Source organism: Silene latifolia, chromosome Y (genome assembly GCF_048544455.1).
Source record: "Silene latifolia isolate original U9 population chromosome Y, ASM4854445v1, whole genome shotgun sequence".
Taxonomy (NCBI): Eukaryota; Viridiplantae; Streptophyta; class Magnoliopsida; order Caryophyllales; family Caryophyllaceae; genus Silene; species Silene latifolia.
This window is the reverse complement of record NC_133538.1, coordinates 188783108-188806940: the sequence shown is the minus strand read 5'-3', so window position 1 is coordinate 188806940 and position 23833 is coordinate 188783108. Positions and strand designations below refer to the sequence as shown.

Below are 23833 nucleotides of genomic sequence, written 5' to 3'. Positions count from 1 at the left end.
CATTAACATTTCCGCTTATACGGAAGGCCACAATCACTATTATGTAATGACCATTAGGCGACATATGACTTGCCTTTCCATCTTACATGTACACAACAAAATAAAATCATCTCAATTAACACGCATCAAACAAGGTTATCACATCATTCTTGTCATCCAATTATACATGTCAATTACCACTTTGATTTGAATTTCACTCTTAAATAGCAAAACTACCCAATATGGTCAAACGTAAATAATTCGCAAAATATCACTTATGTAAGGTCCACATGTTCATCCAACACAAGTGAACTAACATAAAATGCGATATAAGGGTATACACCCAATATTTGGGTCAAGTATTGACACAACAATGGTCAAGGCGGACCACTGGGTCGAGTGTAAGAGGCCACTCGGCCGAGTAGGCGACCACTCGGTCGAGTACATGGTGCACTCGGTCGAGTGTCACCTGGGCATGAGGTTTTCCTTCTCAAACTCTGTTCCAAACTTTCTTATTTTATCACACCAACGCTAATAGACGAACTCTTGGCCTAAGGCCATCATTCTAGCTCCTCACATGGACACTATAATAAGATCTTAATGTACTCCGTGGGCGCTTCACTCGACGATTGGGAGGCAACTTTACACGCAACATCTATACTATCACTGTTAGACTAAAATCTCACCAACTACTCTGTCTCTCGTCGTGCATGCATACTTAAATCAAACGGTTACGCTATATAACATCAATGATCAAGTACCTCAACAATATTATTGAATCATCAATCATCATATGCCACACTTTTTCTCTCATGACCGCGAAAACCAAGCTTTGTAATACTAAATCCACAACTTTATCTCACAAATAACATTCTCGAAAGCCGACTTTCAAAGGGCAACCTCATCTCTTTGTCTCACAAAATAATATCCCCGAAAAAGGCCGACGTCGGCATAATAATATGATAATAACTTACCATAACACATATGTGTTGGAGCTTGTGTCCTCCACAAATTAGTGTGATAACATTTGTAAATCTCTTACAGGTTCACAAGGGTATACTTCGTATATTTAATCAGTTGATTAACGTTTACCTAATAACGGTTGGCTTGCTAGATAGTTTGACGTTATTATCATACATATGGCGGTGATCAACTGGTCCCTAAAGGTCACACCTATAGGATGTGTTTGAGAAATGTGGTTATAGAAATATAATCACATTGATGCCTAATATGACTAAACAGTTAGTCAATGTGTTGATGAGACAATTATTTAATGAATATTAAATAATATTAGTTGAGATGAATTAACTGTCAATTCGTAAATTGAATATAATAAGTTATATTTAATTAAATGTATGTAATGTTAGCTTGGACGAATTAATCTGTTAATTCCTAATTAAATGTAATCAGTTATATTTAATATCAACAAGATGAATGTGTCATAGTGGGAATAGTGAGGGTACACAAACCAAGAGGTCATGGGTTCGATCCTCACTAGATGACAATTTAACACATTTTATACATTTTTGGAATAACCAAAAATAAGGAGATTACATTCCTTATTTCGGTTATATGGGCCGAAATTAGGGAAGATTATATCTTCCTAATTGACTCCCATATTTCGGTGAGAATAAGAAGGAAAGGGAGATCATTATTCTACCCAAATTCCTTTTTAACCTAGCCTCCTCTCTCTCATCAGAAAAACACAAAAACAACATAATTTTACAGAAAATTTTAAATCGATTCTAGTATAATCAGAAGGGCATATCTCATATCGTCTTGGGTGCAACTGATAGGCGAATATCTACTTTGATATTGTTCTTAGGCCATATTTGCTAGGACCGAAGGTTATTTCTGAATCCTTTATTTTGTTTATGTATTTTATTGATGACTAGTGATCGTCTTAATTAAATTCGTTATAATCCTTCAATTTTACGGGAAGTATACAGATAATTTCCGACAAGTGGTATCAGAGCAAAGGCCACGAATTTTAATTTTGATGATTTTCATAAAATTGTATGTAAGCAATGAGGAATTCCGAAAAAAAAAAAAAATTTAGGGTTTCTCGGCTGAAATTTTTTTTTGCCGAGTTAAATTTTTTTTTTCGGCCTGTTTTTTTTCTTTTGCTTGATGATTTATTTCCAATTTCTTTTTTCATATCATTGTTTTAATCAGTTAAAATTATCATATGAAGAATTGGTAGATTTTGATTTAATGAAGATCGAGTTAAAATAAAAATAGAATCGTCATGTCGATGATAAAAGAACTTGTTTTTGCTATATAGTTTTAGCATATAAGATTAATCATGTTCATTAATTCATTTACTGAATCATGTTCTAATAGCAACTGTAAACATTTTCTTCATCGAATTTTTGTATTAGGGCTTTTTGCCGCAAAAGAAAAATAAAAGGAGGCATTAGGGTTTTCTTTTAAAAAAAAAATTTCCTTGCTTTTGCTACTGTTCACGGCAGATTATAAAAAAAAAAAAAAAAAAAAAAAAAAAAAAAAATTAACGGTTTTTGCTGAAACACCGAGACAATTTCATAGGTTAATTCGTTTTTTTGAGTTACCGTATGAAAAGAAAGTTTTTTTGTTTTCTGTTTTTTTTTTGCCGTGCTGGAAATAAATAAAAAAAAAAAACTTGTTTGTTCAGCCGAGACAAAATAAAAAAAATGGATTTTGTTTTTTTTGTTTTTGGCCAATTAGTTATTGTGAAACGGTTCACAATTTAAAGATACCGAATTATTTTAAAGAAGTTTGAAATTTTGACGGATTGAATTCATATTACAAGTTTAATATGAATTAAGATTGAAATTAATGTGATTAATTGAGGAATTGTCACTTAATTTGATTTAAATAGGTGGTTTGGATAAATTAATCAACATAATTAAGGAATTGTGTCATGTATGTTTAATTTATTTTTAGTTGATGCATTTTACTTTAATTTTGTTGAATGAATCGATTGAATGAATTTATTTACGTATTTATTTTTGCAATCGGTTGTAATTTGTAATACTTAGTGTGGCCTTAGTTAAATTATGTTTTCGTAATGAAGGAAACATGATTTTTATGTAATTATGAGATCTCGAATCTCCTTTATTTTTAGTTTTGGGTTTTGAAATTAGATTGTAATAAATAGGTTTATCATGTAATTTTAATTATTGTAATTTCAAAGAAGACTAAAGATAGAGATTGGAGCTCACTCCCGCTACATGGATCAAGATGGAACATCAAGACAAGCTTCTCGGGTCCAAGGATGGATTCCAAACTTGTATTTATTGTTCATTTTGATAGGATAGGCCACACTAGGACTTTTAGTGTTTTTACATTTTCATTCTTATTGCTTTTCATTCACATGTTAGTTTATGCATCATATTCCGCCTAAAACCAAACCACCTACTACTAAAATGCATGAAAATTGACTCATATAGGTTGTATGTTAGTTTTCATGGACATACAGATGTCACAGTCTTTTTAAGCCATCACCTTAGTTTATTCATTCTCGTATGCTAGATAATAGTTCACTTAAAATGAATTAAAATAAAGATGATGGGATCTTCCTCTAAAACGAAATTGAGATTAGTCTTTATAAGGGCAAACAACTATGAATCCCTTCTTCGTCGGTAGGCATAATATGACCCCTTCCACGTTGGGTAAGCAGTTGTGTTGACTTAGTTTACCTCAACATCATAGTCCGAAGAGTTTCTCGTGATTATGATGGACTAAAGATAAAATTTACAGAAATTTATCGACCAAAAATTCTAACGGTAGAATTAGCTAAAAGGTTAACTTATCAATTTACGGAGAATTGAGTCTTGGGATCATTTATATAATTCTTGAGGGAGGTCAATTGTATAAATGTTTTGAGTCTTCGCGTTATGACAGTAGTTCATTAGACTTAAAAATATAAATGATGCACATGCTTATTATTTTTATTCTTCTTCTCGCAGTGTAGAACACAATTATTTTTCATAATACTGTTAGAACGAAATGGTTGGAAATAACGCAATCCCAATGCCTAGTGCCACACTTGATCGCGCGTCCTGGCTGAAAGTATTCATGGACCAGATGAATCAGTTCACACGTCTGAAAAATGATGGGTCCAACTTTGCGGATTGGGAGGCGGCACTACGGAATGCTGCCATTGCTGACGGTAAGCTCAAGTACTTAACTGAGCCAATACCGGTCAACCCAGGCCCCAATGCAGGAGTCAACGAGACACTTGCTTATAGTGATTTCGTTATGGAAGAGGGTGCGATAAAGAACGTACTCATCTTTGCAGTGGAAACCAATTTGCAGAGACGCTTCATTGCCCAAAGTGCAAACAAGATTTTCACTACACTCACTAACGAGTTCTCAAAAGCACCGAGAATCGTTACATATGAGCATACCTGTCGCTTCTTTGATGCGAAACTCCAGAAGGGCCAACCGGTTAGCCCACACATTCTTCACATGATTGAGAATGTCGAGAAGCTGGAGGCACTGAATTGTAAAATCAGTGAGAGCATTGTCATTGACCGAATGCTTCATTCTCTTCACGATGGTTTTGCCCTTTTCAGGGCGAATTATTACATGAATGACTTGAAAAAGAGTCCTCATGAGCTACACTCCCTTCTCGTACAGACCGAGAAGGATATGAAATTGAGTGGGAGCATGAAGCAGGATGTTCTCACGATTCAGAACAAGGGTAAAGGTAAGGGCAAGGCGCTTGGCGACCTAGCAGTAGGTAAGCCAAAGTTCAAGAAGCCAGGAAACGGTAAGAGTGCGCCTGGTGAGACTAGTAGCTCACAGGGCAAGGCAAAGAGCAAGGGCGGTGACATAGAGTGCCACCATTGTCACAAGACTGGACATTGGAGGAGGAACTGTCCCGTCTCCCGTGAGGACATCAAAGTAGGCCGCGTCGTTCCTGTTGGTATGTCATCTTATATTCATATGATTGAGATTAACCATGCAAGTTTCGGAACTTGGGTACTTGATACTGGTTGTGGTTCTCATCTGTGTAATCATTTGCAGGGCCTAAAGAACATCATACCTCTCGAAAAAGGTGATGTGGACTGCGAGTCGGGAATGGAGCACGAGTTCTTCTTGTCTCGAAGGGAACATATGTAATCCAACTCCCTAGTGGTTTTGAGTTATTTTTAAATAACTGTTACTATGTACCCAGTTTGTCTAAGAACATTATTTCTGTTTCCGTACTTGCTAAAGACGAATTTGCATTTTCAATAAAGGATAATAGCTGTATTTACTCTTTCAATGAAATGATTTATGGCAAAGCAGTTTCCATGAATGGAATTTATATCTTAGACCAAACCACATAAGTATTACACGTGAATAATAAGAAAATAAAGGTTGGTGACAAAGATCAAACCTATCTATGGCATTGTCGAATGGGACTCGTCGATAATGGGACTATTCCCGCATTCGATTTTTCTACATATGGCACGTGTGAATCATGTCTCATTGGCAAGATGACTCGAATTTCCTTCAAAGGTGTTGGAATGCGCGCTAGTGACCTATTAGGACTCATACATACCGATGTTTGTGGACCTATGTCAATTACCGCTAGAGATGGCTATAGATATTTTATCACTTTCACCGACGATTTGAGTAGATACGGTTATGTCTACTTAATGAAGCATAAAAGTGAGTCCTTTGAGAAATTCAAGGAATACCAGAACAGGGTACAGAACCAACTGGGTAGAAAGGTTATAGCACTCCGTTCAGATCGGGGTGGCGAATATCTTTCAAATAATTTTGATCAACACCTGAAAGACTGTGGAATCGTTTTGCAGTTAACTCCGCCCGGAACACCTCAATTGAATGGTGTGTTCGAACAAAGAAATCGTACCTTACTTGATATGGTTGGATCCATGATGAGTCACACGGTAGTGCCTGATTCATTATGGGGTTTTGCTCTTTTGTCAGCTGCTCTTATACTTAACCGAAGTCCGTCTAAAGCTGTCGACAAGACTCCATATGAAATGTGGAAGGGAACGGTACCTAACTTGTCCTTTATTAGGGTTTGGGGCTGCGAGGCTTATGTCAAGTGGAGACACGAGGATAAGCTCGGCCCGCGATCGGTCAAGACATACTTTATAGGTTATCCAAAAGGAACATTTGGTCATTACTTCTATTCGCCTACCGGACATCGAGTTTTTGTTGCGGCTAGTGCGACGTTCTTAGAGAAAGAATTTCTCGAGAACAAGACGAGTAATAGAACCTTCGAGCTGTCGGAGATTCCATAACCAACAACCGAGGAACAGATGGAGGAATTTGTTCCTCCAACTGATGATACGGTTAATATTCCTGAGGAACCTAGGAGGTCGGGTAGAGTCTCTCATCCTCCGGACAGATACATTGGTATGGTCGAGGAGAATGACGTTTTACTCCTAGAGAGTAATGAACCCGTTACCTATAAAGGTGCTGTGACCTGTTCCGACTCAAAGCTATGGCTCGAAGCCATGCAATCCGAGATGGATTCCATGTATGAGAATGACGTATGGGATCTAGTTGATTTACCTAATAAGGTAAAACCTCTACAGTGCAAATGGCTTTACAAAATAAAGCGTTCTGTAGACGCGTAACCAGATACCTATAAGGCACGAGTTGTGACAAAAGGTTTCACTCAAGTGCACGGATTGCATTATGATGAGATTTTTGCACCTGTAGTCATGCTACATTCCATTAGGATAATCTTAGTGATAGCCGCATTTCATGATTATGAAATTTGGCAAATGGATGTGAAAACCGCCTTCTTAAACGGTTATTTGGAGGAAGAGTTGTACATGGTGCAACCCGAAGGTTTCATAGATCCTGAACATCCTAAGAAAGTATGCAAGCTTAAGCGATCCATTTATGGACTTAAGCAAGCTTCTCGGAGTTGGAATCATCGTTTTGACCAGGTGATAAAAGAGTATGGTTTCACACGATCGGTCGAAGAACCATGCTTATATATCAAGTCGAGTGGGAGCAAGATTGTATTCTTGATATTGTATGTCGATGACATACTCTTGATTGGGAATGACATTCCTCTCCTATCTTCGGTTAAAGAATGGTTGAAGAACCATTTCCAGATGAAAGATCTGGGTGAGGCACAGCGCATTTTGGGAATCCGTATCTACAGAGATAGATCACGATGGACGTTATCACTTAATCAGGAGTCTTATTTGGATAAGATTCTTGAGAAGTTCAGCATGACCAACTCCAAGAATGGGAACCTTCCAATGACGACTGGGATGCAGTTGAGCAAGTCTCCGTCACCCACGACGCCTGAAGGGATTGAGCGCATGAGTCGTGTTCCTTATGCATCTGCAATAGGATCGATCATGTATGCCATGATATGCACACGTCCAGACGTGGCATATGCATTGAGTATGACGAGTCGGTACCAAAAGACTCCAGGTGAAACACACTTTGGATAGTGTTAAAAACATCCTCAAGTACCTACGGAGGACTAAGGATTGGGTATTGACTTATGGAGGCGATACTAAGCTATCGCAATCGATTCTGTGATGCTAGCTTCCAAACGGATCGAGATGATTCAAAATCTCGATCCGGGTTTGTCTTCACTCTTAATGGTGCTTTGCGGTCACCGGAAGAGTTCCAAACAGAGTGTTGTAGCAGATTCTACTACTGAATCCGAGTACTATGCCACTTCGGAGGCAGCAAAGGAAGCGATATGGATGCGTCAATTCTTATAAGGACTTACAGTAGTTCCTAGTTCGAATGGCCCGATCACCATCTATTGTGACAATAGAGGTGCCATCTTCCAGGCTAAGGAGCCAATGTCTAGCAACAAATCTAGACATGTACATCGGAAAGCTCACCTGATCCGTGATTATGTGGAGCAAGAGGAGATAGTGATAGACAATATTGCGACGGATGATAACATCGCGGATCCTCTCACTAAACCATTGAATTATGATAAGCATGTAGGGCATGTTAATTCCATGGGAATTAAACGTGTTCCTGAGTTGTAGTACTTGATTATGGATTTGATATATTATCTTTTTCATATACTATTTATAACTTCATCGTTTTATTTATAATATTTTGTTTTTCATGTGGATTGTACTGACAACATTGAACGCCACAAAGTGAACTGAATTACATTATATTTGTTTTGGTCCGTAATCGCCAATGTGAGCTGATAACTCCGGCTATTATATTGTGCACTCGATTGATGGTGGGTTCAACGAGCCATAAGTCAAACGGTTGACTGATCGATCACAGATGCGAGATTATAACGATACCTCGTAGGACAACTTTTTGTGACAACGTAATGGAGTCCTAAATGTTTAAAAACATTCGGTCCCAGGTCGTGGATAGGACATCCATTGTGTTCCTGGAGTCGATTCTTTTGACTATCGACTGTCTCTTGAGATTAAGGCAGTTTTTGGGTGACTTTGGTTTCTTTCTCACGGTCTGCCGTAACTGTAGGCTAAGTAGATTTTTTATGGGTCATTTCATACTGTGCTTACATCTGCAGGATTCGAGTTGAAGAAAATATCCAACCCTTATCAGGTATAGTTATTTCTCAGGGCCACTCGAGGAGTTGTAACTGAAATGCATGGCCATGCTCGAATGTTGATTCGTTTATCAGTTAAGTTACTCTCTAGTCGGGGAAACCACTCTTGATATTGATCGCTTGTAAAATACGACCTTTGTGAATGCGGATTTGCAAATTGTTTTACATTGAGTGGGAGAAATTTTAGGATATGAGAATCGGTTATCGCACATACACTTGTGAGGACAAGTGGGAGTTTGTTGGAGCTTGTGTCCTCCACAAATTAGTGTGATAACATTTGTAAATCTCTTACAGGTTCACAAGGGTATACTTCGTATATTTAATCTGTTGATTAACGTTTACCTAATAACGGTTGGCTTGCTAGACAGTTTGACGTTATTATCATAAAGATGGCGGTGATCAACTGGTCCCTAAATGTCACACCTATAGGATGTGTTTGAGAAATGTGGTTATAGAAATATAATCACATTGATGCCTAATATGACTAAACAGTTAGTCAATGTGTTGATGAGACAATTATTTAATGAAGATTAAATAATATTAGTTGAGACGAATTAATCACAATTCGTAAATTGAATATAATAAGTTATATTTAATTAAATGTATGTAATGTTAGCTTGGACGAATTAATCTGTTAATTCGTAATTAAATGTAATCAGTTATATTTAATATCAACAAGATGAATGTGTCATAGTGGTAATAGTGAGGGTACACAAACCAAGAGGTCATGGGTTCGATCCTCACTAGATGACAATTTAACACATTTTATACATTTTTGGAATAACCAAAAATAAGGAGATTACACTCCTTATTTCGGTTATATGGGCCAAAATTAGGGAAGATTATATCTTCCTAATTGACTCCCATATTTCGGTGAGAATAAGAAGGAAAGGGAGATCATTATTCTACCCAAATTCCTTTTTAACCTAGCCTCCTCTCTCTCATCAGAAAAACACAAAAACAACATAATTTTACAGAAAATTTTAGATCGATTCTAGCATAATCAGAAGGGCATATCTCATATCGTCTTGGGTGCAACTAATAGGCGAATATCTACTTTGATAATGTTCTTAGGCCATATTTGGTAGGACCGAAGGTTATTTCTGAATCCTTTATTTTGTTTATGTATTTTATTTATGATTAGTGATCGTCTTAATTAAATTCGTTATAATCCTTCAATTTTAAGGGAAGTATAGAGATAATTTCCCACAATATGTACACTAACTTTCAAATAGTTTCGCCATACATTTCTCACTACGACCTTTACTAGACATATTGTACCCTCAATTCTCCTTGATCACCTCAAATTCAACCTAATATCTTCATATATTCCTATTTCATAAATCTTTGCTATCATCTATCAATTCTCGTCAATCCTTGAATTCAATTTACATATTCTCACAATTATGAATAACCCAAATTATCACTTTATTCTACCCTTAGATACCTCAGTTGCTATCTCACTATTCCACCATTCAATCTCATTTATTTATTAACTCAAGATTTCCAAATCATGTTCAACCACAATATCCCTCAACATACAACCCAACCTCACTCACTATGCATAAGTTCAATCAATCAACAAAGGTTCTACCTAGATCACACATCACTCTATGTCCTATTGTCCACAAGGTCATCTCATGTAATCAACTCACTCACTCATAACTTTGTATTGGGTAACTCATCTTCCTAGTGTTTCCAAATTCCCAACTTGATGTTTATACATAATTCCACACTTCAACCCTTCACCTAAGTCCCTTAAATGCATTAATACCTCTAGGCAACGAGACACACACTTATATACGACTAGTTTCTATTCAATGTTCTCTTACCCGCAATAGTTACACCACCATATAACCGAACCCAAATTATTTCTAACATATTTTCCAAGGTCTCAACCAATACTATTCTCATTCATCACATGACCTACCATTCACGACACCGTACATGTACCTCTTTTCCTCAAAGTCAATAACCACGTCAATTATCAAATTTACCTAAATTCCAACAAAACACATGTTTCTCATTTAAAATCCTCAAGATGCAACGCTCACTCATCCTACATTATTAGCACTCTTTATCCTCATGGCTCATCGACTCACGCCCGTTTAACACCCTCTCCAACACAACCATATATATCTATACGTCTCCACTCATCACGACTATATAACACCCCCCCCCCCCCAGGGCTGACTAGGCGTTGACTCACATATAAGCAAAACAACACATTATTAGTAAAATGGCAACATTATGAACAAGGAAACCATGTTTTAAACACGAACATGTAAAATTTAATAGCATACCCTATAGTATATAAAAGAAATTTTGGCAAAATTTTGGGATAGGACTCTCAAATTAAATCAATGCATAGCACTATTAACAAAATTGAAGTCATATCACTCAATTAAATCAAGAAAACTTTAGAGCAAAATTTTCAAATTCTAAGAACATACCCAACATTGTTAAACAACATTTGGATCAACACATTACTACATCAACAAGGACTAAGTACCAAAAAACAATTAAGTCACATTCGAGAGCAAAAATCAAAATTGTTCACTTTTCGATGAAATTTCAAAGGATTTTAGATAACACCCTAAAAAAATGAAATTGTATTCGCCAATTTTTGCAATAATAGCTACCTTCTCAGCGGATAATGAAAGAACGAAATCCGGGTAAACTATTTCGATTCAAAATGATACATGCCATTATTAACCAACATGGTGCCTCACTTGTTAATTATACTAAGCTTCAAACACGAAAAATCGAAATTTTGGAGCGAATATTAAGGTTTCAGGAAATTTTGGAACGAAAATTTCAAGGCAAACTTTCAAACATACGATAAAGGTTAGTAATAACAACCAAATTTTGATCCTTGTTAAACCATCAACCAAAAAACAAATATAAAATCGAATTATCAATTCAATAACATATATTTTCGTGTTCATAAGAAAATTTTAGATAAAATTCAACATGAATTTTTTTTATACTTGACATCACGAATGGTCGGAATGAGGTGATTAACATCATAAATCTAACCAAAACATGTAATGAATTGACAAAAATGTGAAGGAGTTAACGTAAATTTACACAAAACCAAGTTGGAAGAATTAAGAGGAAAGAAAGCGTCACTTGTAAGATGGAATTAGCCAATTTAAGGAGCTAAAAATTAGCGTAAGAATTTGAATTCGAGTAATGAACAACCAACAATAACGTCTTTCAAGGAAATGATTTTAAATGTACGAATAAAAGAGGTAAAGTAAGGCAATAATACAATTTTAGCGAAATTCACAACCCACAAGCTGGCACTCGGTCGAGTGCTGAGTCCACTTGGTCGAGTGACAGTCCACTCGGTCGGGTGCCTTCTACACTCGGTCGAGTGACTCACTTCCAGAATTTTTCAAGTTTCCGGAAATTGGTCCACTCGGTCGAGTGGTAGGGTTCACTCGGTCGAGTGACTGGTACTCGGTCGAGTGCTAGCTCACACTCGGCTGGGTGTCTCTCTTTGGCTTGCAATTTCCGACTCACAACCATTATATTTACACTAACGACTAATCTACTAACAATCATTTTTAATCACATTCTAACATGTAATAATCATTCATTAGGGCACTTTATACATATGAATACTCACATCCAATTTTCACACGATAGATGCACCACATCATAAATAACGATATGATGAAAAACTTATCAACTTGTTATAGCAGACATGTAATCACGCCACATATCATCATGCATCGAATAGACCCATACATAAAGCAAGGAGCTAAATTATAATCACAACTACTGTAATCAAGCAACATTTCATTTTCAGTATATAGATCATGCAAGATGCTAAGTAGAATTCACATCACGCAAACAATCTTGCAACATGTAACTTCGCGTTTCCCGACTCATAACCACCCACGTACTAACCAACCGAAACAATAGGATCTAGTTTTGAAATGAGGGATCCTTCTCACGCAAAACCGACCACCTATTATACTCATGCCGGGTTCATTTTATTAGACGCTCCTACGTTCATATTGGTTCATTGGTTTAGGTTCCAAAATCGTCGCTCTGATACCACTTTGTAACACCTCAACTATCCGGCCAAGATAATTGGAGCGTTACCATCTCGGTTTCCCGAGGCAGTGAAATCGAAATTAAAATTAAGAAACTTTATTAAATAAAGAACAAATTTAGTTATTACAAAAGTAAACTAATAAATGAAATACAATTCGTCTATGACTATGCCATCTACCTAGTGACTATGTACTCAACTCCAAAGACCGTAGCGCGGCCCGAATGCCGATTACGTCAACAAACAAACCTGTACTTAACCTGGTCCCCATATGACCAAAGAATATCATATGGATCGACACAAGCCACCCAAAGATAGGTGACAATTACACAGACACACAAACGTCAGTAACGATAAAAGAAAGTGTGACACGACTCAAGTGCGTGAGTCAACAATATGATCATGATATGAATGACACACAATTATCCAATCGTCACGCCGGTACCAGGACACGCCCAGACGTACCCACAACCACTGGTGCTAGGAACACGTCCACGACACGATACTCACACAAGGTACTCCGAACACGTCGGTGGTGCCGGGCCCAAGAGCAACTCGGATCCCCTGCCAGACGTCGTGCCTCACCACACGCGTCCCGCCAAACTCAAGTCATTATTGTGCACATCCCTCTTGGATTGGGATACACCAAGAGGCGACTCAAGCGGAAGATGGTCCCCCAACCGCCTTCCGTCTCCACAACAACAAAAAACCAATCAAGCCCTTCATCATATGAAATAACACAAATATGCCAGATACCGTATACCATGTCAATTACCGACTCATTCAACGAAATTAATGACAAACGACTCATTTAATAAATAGATACATTATCGAACTGGGTAGGATAAACCTAACTTTTCGCAATCCGCATAAGCAATCCAAATAATAATAGTCTTCGACAAAACCGTCACCTAATAAATAATTAAATACATTTAATTACTAATAATCTAATTAAATTATAATCAAATAATTTTAGATAATTTAAATTCAAATCCCGACTAACTATCCCTGCTAACCATGGTTCAAAACCCGACTCACACTTCACTCAAAACCCGTTGTCCCCCACACAAACACACGGTTTGAACCGAGTGCTTGAACCACCAAACCACTATGAGATAATGGCCAACCACCTCCCGACCACCACGACCGACACCAACTACCACCGTGGCCTCCCCTGACTAGGGTGGCCCAACCGCCAGCCCACCATGGCAGCAATAACAGTGGCGGCCAACAATAACACCACCAACCAACAACGACAACAACAACAACAACAACAACAACAACAACAACAACAACAGTACAACCACCATCCACAACCGCCTCCACCGTGGCCACCAACACCACCATGGCACCCCTTGACCATGGTGGGTCTAACCTCAGCCAGCGTGGTGGTAGCCACCACCCGTAACAGCAGTAAAACGCAACAACAACAACAAACAATAGCACGGCAACAACAACAAAAACAGCCCGACACCCCCCTTTTACCCTCGGTTTGCAGCCACCCACTCCGCCACCCAAGACCACCATCGTACTATCCTCATAACCCCCAACAACCTCCACCCAATACCACCCCAAGTCAGTCACGAATAGAGGGTTAAAAATCCGTCTTAAAACCGTCGCACAAAAAGCTGTAATCCTAGATCTAGTTTGGTCAAACCCATTTTGGGTGGTCAATGGTGGGTCAAGTCGGTGGTCAACGGTAGTCTAAGGCGGGTTAAGGTCGAGGCGAATCTAATAAAATAATATATAAGCTTGTGAGATGGTCTTACCTTACGAACTTGAGGTGGAGAGACAAATCTCTTCTTTTTTTTCTCTTTTTCTCTCTTCTTTCTCTCTAGGTTTTTGGTGGATATTGTGAGATTGTGTTTGGATAGGGTTGATGGGTGGATAAGGGTATATAAGGTGAGGTGGAAGTATATAAGGTGGGTATAGTATACGTATATTATACATGTATCGTATTACATATTATTATTATCATTACAACTTATTATTATTATTATTACTATCTCATAATAATTATTATTATTTTATTATTCCGTCTCAAATATAATTCGTATAAATTCGATATAATAATATTATTATTATTATTATATAGTTATTAAATACGGAGTATTACACTTGTATATGGCAACTCTAGTGTACCCGTTTAATCACTCACTTGAAAAACATAAAATGTATACTTAGGTTAACAAAAAATTACTACAATGGAAAATGATAATAAGATGGAACAATTAATGAAACTAAAAGAAATGGTAATCTTGAAAAATGGGGAAACTAATTTCTGAAATCAACATCTTGTGCAGCACATTTACAAAAATCAACTACATAATTCGAAGGCACCAAGCCTAAGATCTTTGGCAGATACGCCTGGGAAATTTAAGGCACCATAAAGCTATAATTTTGAGTATGCTCATAGTTTGTGCTGATAAAAATTAAACTATGTACGCATTGCATAGGACTTCAAAAGAAGTAAATTCTGGATCCGCCATTGGCGCCTCCCACTATGAAACACTACAAAACTAATGTAGTGGTATGCCGTATGGTAAGCTAAACTCGCATATAACACGAAAAACAATTAGACAATTTCCACTACTACAATTTAAGGCTTTAAGAACGCCACTTAAAGAACGGTTGACAGCAGAACCGGTCTCTTTCTTATTTTTAGGTTGGCGCGCATATAGAATTTCATTAGAGAACGGTTGGTTGTTTTGACCGTGCTTTTATTTTAACAAAGAGAACGGTTCTAGTTGACCAACCGTCGTAATTTAACAAATAGACCGGTTAATTACTCTAACCATTCTCTTAAATAAACAAATAGACCGGTTATCAATCTCCACCGTTCTCTTAACTATTCTCTTAAATAAACAAATAGACCGGTTAACAATCTCCACCGTTCTCTTTTCAATCCCTAATTAGACTACGATTGACTACCATTTACACTTCTATCTCATTCAAACGCTACAATCATCACTTTTGCCCTAGCGATCATTGGTTTTGCCCTAGCACAGTTTGATTTTCGCTGGCTACCCTTGGTTGTCGCTGGTTACCCTTGGTTATCGCTGGTCGCTTCTACTCCGTCCACCACCTGGTTGTACACGCCCTTCATCGTTGGCGTTCGTTCTGCTGGTAAGACCCTATTTAACTTCACTTTATATTGTACTCCTACATAATTGTGGCAAGCCGTGATTGATTTTATGTTTTATTGAAGCAACCGTGATTGATTTTATGTTTTATTGAAGCAAGTCGTGATTGATTGAAGCAAGCCGTGATTGATTTTATTGAAACAATAAGAATAAACATTTTCTGAGTTTATTTAAATCTTGTTATTTGATTCAATTTATAAATCTTGTTGTTGAGGATTGCTTGATTGGATTGCTTAAGTTTGGCAGTAGTTTGGCTTAGAATTGTTGAGTTTCTGGGTTCTCTTCAACTCGTGACTTGTTCCTCCTCATCCAAATCATATAGTATAATCTTGCTTGATTGGATTGCTTAAATCTTGTTGTTGAGGATTGCTTAAGCTGAGATGATGTTTCTTTTAATCTTGCTCCTGCCACCACCTCTTCTAATTCAACTCATCAGATTTCCATAGCACTGAAAACCAGAGTGCCTTGCAATAGATCAATACAGTAATTAAGAACTGAATCTGCAAGTGAAAAACAGAGTGCCTTGTAACATTCGACAGCACTGAAAACCCAGAGTGCCTTGTCCCTCCTCATCCAAATCATATAGTCCCAGATTCTCAGTAGGCTTATGCACATCTTTTGTTTCCTGAACTCATGCTCCTCTGAAGCAGAATCTGCTATCTATAGGAAGAAATAATGAATGGAGACAGGATAGGAACAACCCATTCATGTAAATAGTCGGTAAATGTTTATCAGCTGGATAAGATAATCATGTAATGAAACTAAGTATATGTATAATTTATCAGAATGTTGAAATAGGGATAGGTCAGCTGTAAGCAGCTTTTAAGATGACCTGAGCAATTTATTTATCCAGGTAGTAGGAAGTACATACAAGAGCATTACCCCAGACCCACAAAGGTCCCGCTTATGGTGAGGTAAGTGGGAGTCGAATGTATCATGTATGCAGCTCTACCCTTGCGTTAAAAACTCGGAGAGTCTGGTTCCAGTTACCCCTTGGGAAGAGCATTTAGATATACTTATTCATATGCCTTTGACCAGTGGCTAACAAATTCTCATCCTCCTGTCTGCAAAAGCTGATCTTGTATCACACCAAACCTACCAATCCTGTCCAGCGTAGGCAACCTGTCTAACATACACAACCAGTGAATAAAGCAGTGTTTAGGAATGTTGTGAGGGTTCCAGGTAGTATGCCAACACTCAACCCTCGGATATTTGTTCCTTAAACCACTCATAAAAGGCTCAGATATTTGTTCCTTAAACCACTCATTTGGCCCCGTGCCTTCTTAACTTCTGTTGTGAGTTTGATGTGTAGGGCACTTTCACCGGCATCGAAGACCGTTATGATTGGTGTCTTCAGAAGGCCGGGAATTTATGGTGAAAGTGGAAATGCACCTTAGTCCGTGAGTGGCTATACGACGAGACGGGAGCAATAAAGAGGACACCACCAGAATTGTATGACCATATAACACCAGATGAATGGCGTGAGTTTGTGACGTCCCACACTACTGCTGCATTTAAGGTAATATTCACTTATTAGTGCAAAGTACCAGTAGTTACACGCTTCTTTTGCCCTCCCAGTAACTGTCAAAATATTAAAAGATGCATTTTAAGGAGGTCAATGCTAGTTAAGTTGCTAGGTGGTACCTTAGGTTCTTAAACTGAATGTGCAAGGTCATTGTAGGTGACAGTGAGCTCAGAATGCATTGAGCTAGGCTCTACATCCCTGACTAAGACTTTTGCCACTTTTTCTGAGAGCTCTGAAATGCACTCAGAATTCAGTGAAATAGGGCTTTCTACTGGCCAGGCTAAGGTTTCCAATGTTGAGAATTTAGATCATAGAAAAGAGAATTACGCTCCGTCCTCCTAGTGTCGTGTAAACCAGCTAATATACTTCTTCTAACTTTGTTGGTGCGTGTAGTTGGAACTAGTAAGAGGATGTTCAGTAATAGATTACTGACATACAACTGATACAAGTGTAATTTTTGATATTTCATAGTAGAAACGGATATGTATCCAGGAATATGAATTAAACCAGTATGACCAGAGTCTCCAAAGGTGTTGCCATGTCGGTGCTCTGATTTAATTTGTTTTACTGCATGTTTGGCTTAAAAGTAATGAAGCGGACAACCATTTCAAGGTTTTGGTTTTAGTTATAGAATTGTTTAGCACTCATACTATTCTAGATGATTACTTTATATTAAATCAAATATATAGGATCTAATGCTCTACTGAACTAAAGAAAAGCACTGGAGACATTTCTACAATATATATATAACTATACTTTTGTAAAATGCCAGGAAATAAGTGCAAAAAACAAGATGAATGCTTCTATGAAGAAGACAAGGTTCTATGGCTCTCGAGCAGGTTACCGTGGGATTGCTTTGAAAGGGTCAGACGCCTAATAACCGAAATCTGACCGAATATGATAAGGAAGTCGCTTTGAAAATTGTAAGTTCTTCAATTTTTATATGAATCATTATTTATTTCTAGGAATCTTATTCTTATAAAAAAAGGGGATAGCTGCGTGACACAACATTCAGTGTGCTGCTGCCCTTGGTTGACGTCATTATTTACTAAAAAACCATTCAGTCAGCTTCCTGCCTTCCTCCTTCATTATTTGATTTTTAGCATATTTCGTTTGTTTTTAGTTTTGGTAGCTTAATGAAGTTGTTTGACTCGAGTTCGTAATTTTCCGGTTGAGTCATTTGTTTACATTTGATTAAGATATGCTCACAAAGAATAAAAATAGGTAAGCAAATAATCGAGACGGAGTTAGTACATCAGTAGGTGATTGACTTATTATGAGTCTGAACTTCTGAATATGATTTTTTGGACGAATGTACAGCTGAGTAGTTGCTGAAATTGTCTAAATTTTGTGTTTTGGGTTCAGTTAATTTAAGTAAGAGGGATGTTGGCTATTGATTAAACTGCTAGAATTAAAGTGGGGTATTGCAGTCAATAGTAGAAGGATTAATTTTTGGTTTGGTGAATTGTCCTAACTAATGTGGTACATTAGTTTACACATTGGGTTGAATTGTGCTGAAGAATGTGGTACATTGGTTTGGGACTACAGTAGAGATGGGGTTTGAATTTAGAATATACGCCCTCCAGGCTCCATCCCATTTATATTTACCGCTTTTTATTGACGTATTCAAATTTGAATGTTATTTGATCACAAATCACTCCACACTGTGTTATGGCTTGCTTATTGTTTGTTTTGTGGTCTGAATTTATAATAATTGCACAAATTTATAACTAAAGACTGAATTATAGAGGTAGCACCTGAAATTGAACTTTTCAATATCAGATGACGCCTGAACAACTTTTCAATATCAGATGCCGCGTGCGGCGCACGCGCATTTCCTACTAGTTTAGAGAAATGTGTATTTATATAATATTATGAATGGGTGTAGAAAAAGAGGTGGAGGCAGGTACATTTGTGCCTAAAGGACGAGAAGATATACTTGCTAAGGCACTCGGCAAACCTGAACATGGTGGCCGTGTACGAGGAGTTCCTGATGGCATATGCATAACTGAGTATTTTGGAAAGGCTCCCAAAAGACCGACGACAGAAGTAGAGCGTCTCAAACAGACGGTAATTTATTATGTATATAATGCAAAGAATTTATTAAAAGGTCTAAATATATTTATTGTTTGTAGATTATTTTACATTAAACTTGATTTGAGAATTTTTTTTTACGACATGCAGATAAATACTTTGCAAACACAAGTGTCAGATATGCAAAAGATATGCAAAAGATGATGGTGCATTTTTGGCAAAGTGGTGAGAAGCCAAGTCAAGAAGTATTAGAATGTTTTATGAAAGGAACGTCTATGTGTACTCAAGGATCAAATGTTGGTGCATCTAAGGATGGTTCTCATGGTATCTCAATACAAGAGAGCGAGGAACAATCCGGTCAAGAGACACACTGTGAACAGCCAGCCCAAGAAAAAATACCGCCGCGTGACGAGCCTCCTAGTGGGCAACAGGTATATCTTTTGATTTATCACTTCAATCGCTCAGCCACATGGATATATATATATCTACGTTTTTTAATCTAAGATATTATTTTATTTTTCATGAAGTATAGCATATTCTTAGTTTCACATCTGTCACATTTGTGGAAATTTTCTACTTATTCAATAAAATTTTGTTCTTAGTATCAATATGGTGGATTTGTGATGGGGAGTGGTCTAAACTGGTCTTATATTTTACTTAAGCTCTATGTCAAGTTAATCATCAAATGCTCTTTATTGACTTCAAACCTCTGTGGTATAGTATTGTCATTATGTCTTGATCAGTAATCTCCATTCTACTAATGAAAATATTTGGATGAAGTTATTAATCGGAATGGCTGTTCCACAAGTAATCCTAAACAAAAGTTGGAAAGAAACTAAGGATTGTAGTAGTTTCACTCATTGTTCACCAAGTTCAGGTCTCTTGGCTGATGAAGATGTTAGTTACTTCATTGTTGCCACCTATTTGTTCTATAGCCTATATGAAATTGGGACAGCCTATATGAGATTTAGAGCTGGCAAACCATGACACGACACGAAAACACGACACGAACCCGACACGAAATTAATGGGTTTGGGTTGAGGCTCAATGACCCATTTATCTAAGTGGGTCGACACGAACACGACACGATATTTAATTGGGTTGGGTTTGGGTTGAGCTCTCTAAACACGAACCTGACACGAATGACCTGTTTACTCAATTAATCCTAATTTTTCTTGATCCTCCATCACATAAATATACTTAAACTTTTCAAATATGGACATGACACGAAAACACGACACGAACCCGACACGAAATTAACGGGTTAGGGTTAGGCTTGATGACCCATTAATGTAAGTGGGTCGACACGAACACGACACGATATTTAATTGGGTCGGGTTTGGGTTAGAGGGTTTGTGACCCGTTTACATGCAACACGAACACGAACCCGACACGACCCGATCTGTTTGCCAGGTCTAATGAGATTATATATGAAATTTACCAGGCAATTCCATTTTAAGATGACTAGAATGATGATTGTACCATTGTGGGGCATAATGAGTAGGGTATCTACGGTAATTACTCATTTTGCAAATCTCATTATGGGTTTTTATTTTAGTGTCCTCGGCAGCCGGTTGGGAGCGTATTATGCGGATATTATGTTTGCCGATATATGTTGGACCTTATCAAAGCAAGATATGTTAATATCACCCCAAATGTATGTTCATTTCCTTATCATTTCAATCATTTTTCATCTCTTTGTATTTCTCATTTTCATCATAGTAATTATTTTATTTTACATGTCGTATAGTGTATTAACTTAAATTTTTGGTGTCTTATGTATGTAGTTCATGTTAACCGCCCCACCATCATATACGGTTGACCAAATTGACGAGGTGCGAAATATTTGAGCTGAATTCACACTCAATTTCAAACCCTAAAGTAATGTTCGATGAAGACCATGCTGGCAGCTTCTTCTTGGCGTTTAATTATTTTTGCACTTTAGGCAACTAAGTGATGAGGAATGAAGGATTTTTATTTATGTTTTGTACTTATTTTCGATATTTGTAGCCTTTAGGCTCTTAAAGACATGATAAGAGTTGATATAATTTTACAAGGATTTGTCTTGTGAATTCAAATTAAATTTGAATGTTCAGGTTCTTGTTGCGTAAAACTTGCTTGAGTATATGAATTGCAGGTATAATTTATATGCGCTATCCAATTCAATCGTGTAGGGATACGAAAAAATTGTAAATTTTAAAAAACAAATATCAGAATCAAAGAGACCGGTTACATGTTAAACCTGTTCTATTTGAAAATATAAAATAAAGGCGCGAAATTCAAATATCAGAAACAAAGAGAACGGTTACATGTTAAACCTGTTCTCTTTGAAAATAGGCGCCAAATTTAACAGCTTAATCAAAGACAGCGGTTCTCAATAGAAACCGTTCTCCTTGATATATCAATGAGCACGGGTAAGTAATGCAACCGTTCTGGTTGTTATTACAAAGAGAACGGGTTGACTTCGTACCAACCGTTCTCTTACATAAAAGAGAACGCTTGGCCACAGGACGGTTCAAAGAGGCTTCAAGAACGGTGTTTAACCGTTCTCTTTGAGCAAAATTGTAGTAGTGTTCCCTTAAACTTCGAATTAAGTACCAGCAAAAACAGCTAGAAGTGAATTTAAAATCAATAAAACCAATATTCTAAGCATATTGTGTCTTTAACCTACAATTCTTCATACTCCAAAAACATTCACATTTCTGAAATACTACTCACTCCCTCTCAATCACCTGTCTACCTTTGATTTGACTCAAATACGGCAAAGGATTGAGACGGCGGCCAATGAGCATATATAAAGTAGCCGATTTATATAAGGTACATACAAAGCATGCATACAACATTTCGATAATAAAACAACAATATTGATCAAAAATATAGATAAAACTACAACCAGTACCTTATTACAATCTTAATTATAAAATTCAGCAATTAAAACGCAGAAATAAAATCAATTATTACTGACCTAAAAATAAAGGAATGATGAGATTCAAACAAATTACCGTATAACTGAATTAAGAAGAGTTGGACCAGGAGAATATTGCTTATGGGCATCGAGATCGGCGAACAATTTTTGGGCAGTCTAACAGTGATAAAAAAATAATCTGCAAACGCTTACTAATTAGTCCAAAACAGTGCAAAAGAATCAGCCGTTGGGTATTTGGCTCCCAAAATTGTGTTTGCAATGAAATGAAGAAGAAAGAATCTAGAGAATATAAATTACAAGTGAAAGTAAGGAGGAACTGAGATAGTGCCTAGGGAAGGAGGACATGAATACTGTTAATTGGTAAAGTGGAATGAACAATGAAGAGGAAATTTGGGGAAATGAGAGGGTGAGACATGAGAGTGGAAAGACACGTGAGAAAAATGTGCAACTGTAATACGACAGATTTATGAGCTGTTGTGTACTCTATCGAGTGGGGCTTACTCTGTCGAGTAAGTTAGATTGTTATTCTAGAGTGTGTTCTTCCTGATGGATACTCGATCGAGTAGGCCCGCCTACTCGATCGAGTAAGTCGGGTTATACGGGTTTTTGGCTGGGTTTGATAGCAACGCGTGAATGATATATAAAGTATTTATCGTCAGTTTCTTTTACCTTTTTACTTTATTCTAAACCTTTTTACAAAAGAAAACAAAACTACGTTGAATCCTTCTCTCGCATTGCTATCAAATCCAAGGGTTAGAGTCGTCGGATTTCGGAGTTCTTTATACCGTTGAGATTGTCGTATTGTGGGTAAGGTCCTTGTTCCATTATGTCGATTCATTTGTTTTGGTTTAAACCCTAATTGGGTGAATTGGGGATTTTCGGAGTTTTGTTGATTATAGATTGTAATTGTATGATTATGTGATTATAGGAGGTGATTTCGTAGAGGAACGCTTTTGATCCGCTGCTTGTGATTGTTGATCAGTGATTTCATTCCAAGTAAGTTTTCTCTATTTAGTTATTGTGTAAATTGTATAAGATGGTTGTTGGCTTATTGGCATGTGTATATATTGTAATTGGTTTTGGTATTGTTGATATTGTAATTGGTTGTTGTTGATTGTCTGTGATTCGTGAGGTGCGCCCTCGGCTGAGTGGAGTCACTTACGGGAGTGGCTTCACGCCCTTGATTTGCCCCTTGTGGTTCCCGTCACAAGGGTAATGTGCACATTAAGGAACTTGGGTTATTCGCTCGATAGAGATGAGCGGGGCTTAGGTGGAAACGACTGAGGCCCCCCACTGGCGGTGTGGAATATCTAATACGGTGAATATTCTGGCAGGGCTACACACTTTAGTGTGTAGTCAGATGATTGGTGATGTGACGGTGTTTGAGATTGTGATTGCGTAATTGTTTGTTGGTTTATCTTATATTGTTTATGTAGTAACTAACCCGTTAAATGTTTTAAAAACTATGGTGATCCATTCGGGGATGGTGAGCAGTTGTTTAGCAGGTATGGCATGGATGCGCGCGGGTTAGCTGGGGATGAGTCACCGCAAGTCCGAGTAGTAGTCTTCCGCTGTAGTGTCATAACATTTTATTTATTTCAGTTTGTTTTGGTTTGGAACACTTTTATCGTAT

General features: G+C 37.4%; 1 long non-coding RNA gene across 2 annotated transcripts; it reads left to right on the top strand.

The window, feature by feature from the left end:
* The first annotated feature begins 15431 nt into the window (after positions 1–15431).
* On the top strand, positions 15432–21387 carry LOC141634117 (uncharacterized). 2 transcript variants are annotated; one of them, XR_012538839.1, is made up of 7 exons: positions 15432–15698; positions 17028–17234; positions 18013–18163; positions 19129–19310; positions 19425–19705; positions 20833–20931; positions 21062–21387. It is a non-coding gene; the product is annotated as an uncharacterized LOC141634117 (long non-coding RNA). The 2 variants fall into 2 exon arrangements; XR_012538840.1 differs by lacking the exons at positions 19129–19310; positions 19425–19705.
* Positions 21388–23833: the final 2446 nt, after the last annotated feature.